This window comes from Nicotiana tomentosiformis, chromosome 3 (assembly GCF_000390325.3).
Source record: "Nicotiana tomentosiformis chromosome 3, ASM39032v3, whole genome shotgun sequence".
In the NCBI taxonomy this organism is placed as follows: Eukaryota; Viridiplantae; Streptophyta; class Magnoliopsida; order Solanales; family Solanaceae; genus Nicotiana; species Nicotiana tomentosiformis.
This window is the reverse complement of record NC_090814.1, coordinates 4,565,950-4,573,121: the sequence shown is the minus strand read 5'-3', so window position 1 is coordinate 4,573,121 and position 7,172 is coordinate 4,565,950.

Below are 7,172 nucleotides of genomic sequence, written 5' to 3'. Positions count from 1 at the left end.
GAGAAATAGGACAGCTTAGTAGTAGGCTGCGTTAGCACAATAATGGGTATGATCGGTTCTTTGGGTACTTATGATGTGGCTAGTATCTTCAGGTGTTTCGTGGAAATGCTCTCAAATTTGGCAACCTGTGTGGCTTGGTGGAGTTAGAGGAATTCAGTTCAGATAGCTTGGTTATGTGCAAATGGATTTCAAAGTGTTCATGATGGGTTCTTCCATGGTTTGAACCGGATATTTTCTACCGATGTACAGAACGTGTTGTGTGTTATGATTTCCTCCTAGAAAGAAGCAAGAAAGGGGTTTCTGACTAATAAGGTATGTAATTTGCTAGTGACTCAGAGTTGATAATGGAATTCTTATGCTTGTCACATGATGGCATAATAGATGTGGTGTGTTGTGCGGGAATAGGATTTACATGTACAAGGTCACAGTTTAGTTTTGAAGGGAAGGAAATACATTCTTAGGCCACATGAACGGTTTTCGATGACTGGGTAGATGATATTACTATCTGGTATAGCTTGATGAGAGTGTACATTTTAGAAGGGGGTAGTGTGTTCTGATTTATGGGTACTTCGATGGTATTGCGGCACTCTCCTGGTTGATCGACTGTTGATATTCAAATTTTTTCCAGGTGGCACGGAAGAATTTTTTTTAAGTATTTCTCATGGGATGATTATGTATGAGAGAGGTGTTAGGCATTCGGGCGGTGGAGGTGGAATCAAATATGGTGATTCATGTGTTCTATGGAATTGGAGATTAGGAGTTCTTAGGAGCCGATTGTTTCATGGTTGTGGACTGTGAAGTTGTGGCCGGAGCTAGCCAGATGATAGAAGGTGTTATGATTCCATCATTGTGGACTTTCGGAGGTTGTTTATCTATTGGTGGATGGCCATAGTTGACTTGGGCCCATTGGTAGGCCCAATTAGGATGTGTATTCTACACCGAGCCGGATTGATTGATTGGCTCCATACTGCTATTGTTGAAGGATGTGCCATTCGGTTGATGTGAAGCTTATTCGTGTTCTGAAACGATATGTGAGTTACTCTTCTATGCTACGAGGAGTTGTGATTCGTTGGTTATATGCACATACGGTGCAGTTCTATTGTGGCCTTATAGCGGAATTTGAGCGAGAATAGTATTGGATATTGCTTGGTTGATGACGTATTGGTTATGTTCTTTTGGATTTTATGTGGCATGGTGTCGTTTGCTTCTGTGTGGTTATGGTAATGCACTTTGGGTACTTGATGTCGAATTGCGCATGGTTATTGATTTTAGCAGGGTGGCTTGAGGTGTTTCATATGGACCAGTATTTGGATAGGGTCGCGTATTGCAGCAGAGTTATGTGGAAATATGATCCCTTGTGTAAGATTCGTGTGTTATGGTTCTGCTGTGTGTGATGGGTTCTTAGCATTGCGTCAGGGTGGTACTCGTCAAGCTTGAGGAACGATTCTCCTATTTGGGTCATTGTTATGATTGGGTACATTTGGAATGTTGCTATCTGGTGCACGGATTACACGGGTTGTGGCTTTAGATTGTATTGATCTGTCATGTCACTAGAGTGGTCGTGTTGGATGAGACGAATTCATTGGGCCTAGAATGGATGCTATCAGATTTGATTGTGGTATAATTGGGAGGATAATATCGGAAGTCAGCTTTGAAATTGGCTATAGTTCTTGTAGAAGGAACAGGAGCTCCATGACCTATTGGTCTAATGAATGGTTATGAATTCGGTATGTTTCTTCCATCATCGGCAGTGTACGAAGGTTTTAGAATGAGGTTTTGTCTGATATGAGGTTTATTACCAGCACTGAGTTGATTTGAGTCGATACTGTGATATGAAATCATTTCTTCGAGCATTCGAGCTATGTGGTATTTGAATTTGAGTATTTGAGTTATGGTTACAGCTTTTGGTACAGCTTGTTCAGACTTATATGGTATGTAGATGCGAACATCTGATCTTATAAGAAATTTTGGATGTCGTAAATTTGATTCGAAGGCTTGTGTGCTAGGTTAAATTGAGGAAGTTCAGTTATGATGTGCTATCAGACCTCTATGGGATATGGAGACGTGGGATCACCATCGGGTATGTGCATGGGAAAGTTAAACAGCCATTTCTTGGCTTTTGGAACAACTTTCAGCACGTTCGAGGACGAACGTATGTTTAAGTTGGGGAGGATGTAACGACCCGGCCGGTCGTTTCGAGAGTTATAGCCCCATTTCCCCCATTTTTGTTTCATTTATCCTCTTAAGCTATATCATGATATACCGGGTTAGTTGGTTCGGGCCCAGAGTGGTTTCGGAGTGAAATGAGACACTTAGTCTCTTATTTAGAACCTTAAGTTAAAAAAGTCAACCGGATGTTGACCTATGTGTAAACGATCTTGGATTTGAATTCAGATGGTTCCATTAGCTCCGTTAGGTGGTTTTGGACTTAGGAGTGCATCAGGAATGTGATTTGGAGGTCCGTGGTAGAATTAGGTTTGAATTGGCGAAATTGGAAATTTGGCAATTTTGGTCGGCAGTGGAAAATTTGATATCGGGGTCGAAATGGAATTCCGGACGTTAGAGTAGGTTTGTAGTGTCATTTGTTATGTGTGTGCAAAATTTGAGGTCATTCGGACGTGGTTTGGTTGGTTTCGGCATCGGTTGCCGATTTTGGAAATTTAGAAGTTCTTAGGCTTGAATCCGAGGGTAATTTGATGATTTGATGTTGTTTTGAGTGATTCGAAGGTTCGACTAAGTTGGTATGTTAATATATGACTTGTTGGTATTTTTGGTTGAGGTCCCGAGGGCCTTGGGGTGATTACGGGTGGTTAACGGATTTGTCAAAATTAGAAAATGCAGTTGAAGCTGCTGCTACTGCTATTTTCGCACCTGCAGAAGAAAGAGTCGCACGTGCGAGGCCGCTGGTGCGCGTGGGGAGTTCGCAGGTGCAGGCAATGCTGGGCTAGGCAAGTTGCGCAGGTGCGAGTTGGAGGTCGCACCTGCGAGCCCGCAGGTGCGAAACCTGGGGCGCAGATGCGGAAAGGGGGATGCTGGGCAGGCTTCGCAGAAGCGTAGTATGAGCGCGCTGGTGCGCTTGCGCAGGTGCGAGAATTTGCTGCGCAGATGCGGAAAAATGTGATGCCAAGGCTGGAGCGCAGGCGCGAAGGATTTGGCCGCACCTGCGAGCCTGCATGTGCGAGGCTTGGAGCGCAGGTACGGAAGCTGGGGAATTAAGTGGAGTTCGCGGATGCGGTGCCTTGACCACAGGTGCGGTCCCGAAGGCACGGAAAAAGAGCCCGCAGGGGCAAAAACCTAGGCAGAAACCATAAATAGAACACTTTGCGAATTTGGTTCATTTCCACCATTTTCTAGTCGGGTTGTGGAGCTTTTGGATTGATTTTTGAAGGGTGATTCAAGGGCTATCAGTGAGGTAAGTTGCTTGAGCCCTAATAATTGTATATATGGTGATTTTACGTTGTTTAGTCATTGTAATTAGTGAAAATGAGGGGTTAGGGCTTGAGACTTTGGGAGAAGTAATTTAAGGATTTGAAGGACCAAACGATGTCGGATTTTGATGAATTTGGTATGGTTAGACTCGTGAATGAATGGGCTTTCTAGTTTTGTAAATTTTGTTGGATTTCGAGACGTGGGCCTGGGGGCCGGGTTTGAGCCAATTTCGGGTTTTGGTCTAATTGTATAGCTTTTCTTGTGGAATTCATTCCATTAGCGTATATTGATGGTATTGTACTGATTGTGAATAGATTTGGAGCATTTGGAGGCCGATTCAAGAGGCAAGAGCATTACGGAGTAGAGATTTGATCGGTTCGAGGTAAGTAACGATTGTAAATCTAGTCCTGAGGGTTACGAAACCTCGAATTTTGTACCATTCTACTATTTTTAGTGACACACTTGTTAGGTGACGGGCGTGTAGGCGTACACTGTTGGGAATTGTGACTTGGTCCGTCCCGTAGAAACTGTAAAGTTGCATACTTTTTTGAAACTATATGATACTTATATGTTTTAGAAATAGTTTCTGTAAATTGGGCTGAATGTCATGTTTGGGTCTTGTGCCAGTGTTGTTTGGACCCTTAGGGGCCTTTTCTTACTATCCTCTCACTGTTTTCGATTGAAATCTATACTCAGTCATGTTTATACTTGTTTACCGCATAACTCAGTTTTATGACTCTATTTTGATGCATATAAATGTTTTGGGCCGAATGCCCTGTTTTACTTAAATGCCTGAGTGGCTTGAGAGGTTTATGACTGAGTGAGGCCAAAGGCTAGATTTGTGAGGATATTTATGGGATCGGGCTGCATGCCGCAGCATGTTGCATATTTTTGGGATCGGGCTGCACGCCACAGTATGTTTGATATCGGCCGAGGGCCTGATTGTGAGGATGAGTGTGGATCGGGGCTGCCCACCTGCAGCATACTTTATTATTATAGCACGTGAGTTGTCCGTGCAGTACGTGAGTTGTCCATGCAGTACGTGAGTTATTCGTGCAGATTATAGTGCTTGGGCTGAAGGTGCCCCTCCGGAGTCTATACACACCCCCAGTGAGTGCATGTACCTACTCAGTGCGAGTGCCGAGTGCTGAGTGACTGGGAGGCATGAGTGATTGTGAGGTATGCCCAAGTGGCAAGAGTGATTGTGGAAGTCGAATTTTTGGAGATTTTGACCGGTAGTAGACTTTTTGATATCGGGATCGGAATGCGATTCCGAAAGTTGGAGTAGGTCCGAAATGTTGAATATGACTTGTGTGCAAAATGTGAGATCATTCGGTCGTGGTTTGATAGGTTTCGACATCGGTTGTAGGAATTTGAAGTTTCAAGTTCTTTAAGTTTGAATTGGAGGGTGATTCATGATTTTTAGCGTTAGTTGATGTGATTTGAGGGCTTGACTAAGTTCGTATGGTATTTTAGGATTAGTTGGTATGTTTGGTTGAGGTCCCGGTGGCCTCGGGTGAGTTTCGAGTGCTTAACAGATCAAAAGTTGGATTTGAGTTGCTGCTGAAGTCTTCAGGCATCTGTCATTTTCGCACCTGTGGTGGAGAGATGGCAGGTGCATGATCACACATGCGGGGAGGCAAGTGCAGTAGCGGAAAAATGGAAGAGTGTCAGGGGTTGCAGGTGCGAGGTGAATTCCGCATCTGCGATGCCCGCAGATGCGTTAGGGTCATCGCAGGTGCGCAAGATCCGCAGAAGTGGAAGGGATTTTATCGCAGCCCTTTTATCGCAGGTGCGAAGGCAGAGGGGTTAAGTGATTTGCGCAGATGCGCACCTTTTGGCCACACAAGCGCACCCGCAGGTGTGAGCCCAGCCTTCGCAGGTGCGGAAATACCTGGGCAGTGGTTAAAACCGAAGGGCTTCGCGATTTTTGTCATTGTTTGGACTTTGCAACTCGGTTTAGGGTGATTTTTGAGAGCATTTTGTGAGTGAATAGGCTTTCGGATTTTGTGACTTTTACCCGATTCCGAAACGTGGGCCCGTGTCGACCTTTTAGGGCGAATTTCAGAATTTTTGTTAAAATATTGATTTAATTAATTAGATGAGTCTATTATGATTATAATTATGATATATAATTGCTTTTGGCTAGATTTGGCCATTCAGAGCCGGATATTCATGGAAGGGGCATTCTTATGGATTGATTGAGCTTGACTCGAGGTAAGTATCTTGCCTAACCTTGTGTGGGGGAACTAACCCTTAGTATTTGAGTCATCTATGTTGATTGTAGTCTGTGTATGCGAGGTAACGAGTGCGTGCTCAGACTTATTTGTGGAAAGTTGGCCTTTTAGGGTTCTTATGTCCTTATATTCACCATGTATGATGTTGTTTTTGATACGTTTGAATTCCTATTTGCTAGTTTCACCTCTACATGCTTTGATTAGAGATAATTGCTTTAGGATTCACTCTTACTGTCTATCTGACCCTTATTTGACTTAACCAAAGATTTTACCTTTTCTATCGTCGTGCTATATTTTTCATAACTGCTTATCTTTAATTGAAATCATTATTTTCTCATCCTATAATTGTTTAGTCTTAATTGGAGTTATGATTATCTTTCGCTGCTTATCCTTACTTGAATTGTTGAATATTGCTCGTAATTGCTCAACCTCAAAAGGAGTTTAGGTAACCTATATCTTAGTTGACTTGCCATTATTTGGAACTATTTGACTCGTGTTGGCTTCTTATTGTTGACTTGAATATTGTGAAATCGTTGCTATATTTTTGTTTTGTTTTCCCTTGTTAAGTTGTCGTCCTTGTGCCTAGCATTCTTTACTGTGGTTATTCCTTGTGAATGAGTTCTACCGTTCTTGTGATTTAAATTCTTGAGTTGATTTTCTCGACGTACTTTGCATTTCTGTCATTGTTGCTTTTGTACTCGTTGTGGTGATGTACGAGGTTTCTGTCGTGTTATAGTTGTTATATCTGTTGTTTGCGCTGCATATTTAAATTGGGACTACAGACGTATTCCGGGAGATCCCCCAGCATTGCATATTTATTTTGGGACTACGGACGTATTCCGGGAGATCCCCCAGCATTGCATATTTAAATTGGGACTACAGACGTATTCCAGGAGATCCCTCTGTCTTGCATATTTACTTTGGGACTATAGATGTATTCTGGGAGATCCCCCAGCACTGCATATTTATTTTGGGACTACAGACGTATTCCGGGAGATCCCCCCCCCCCCATACTGCATAATTAATTCGGGACTACGGGACGGTATCCCGATAGATTTTCCCCTATGGTTATATCTGTGTTCGGAGCTGCTAATCTTCCATGCTTGGGTGTCACAAGGTGACTTATACTCGAAGGATATTATTTGAAAAGTTTATATTTGTAAAGTATTTATCTTGATGGAACTATGTTTGAAGATATTTATTTGAAAGGGTTATACTTGAAAAGTATTTATCTTGAAAGAACTATGTTTGAAGGCTAATTATTTGAAAAGTTTATATTTGAAAGGTTTTATCTTGAAAGAACTATGTTTGAAAGATATTTATTTGAAGGAAGTATATTTTAAAAATAATTTCTTATTGGAAAGGATTATATTCTAAAGACCTCAATTTAAAAACTTACGGGTGAAAGTTTACACTTGAAGGATTTGACTAATTTATTGGGGTTGCTGGCTGAGACCTGATGTAAAAACTATTGCAGCTACTGAGTTACTACTTGCCTTTACTGTA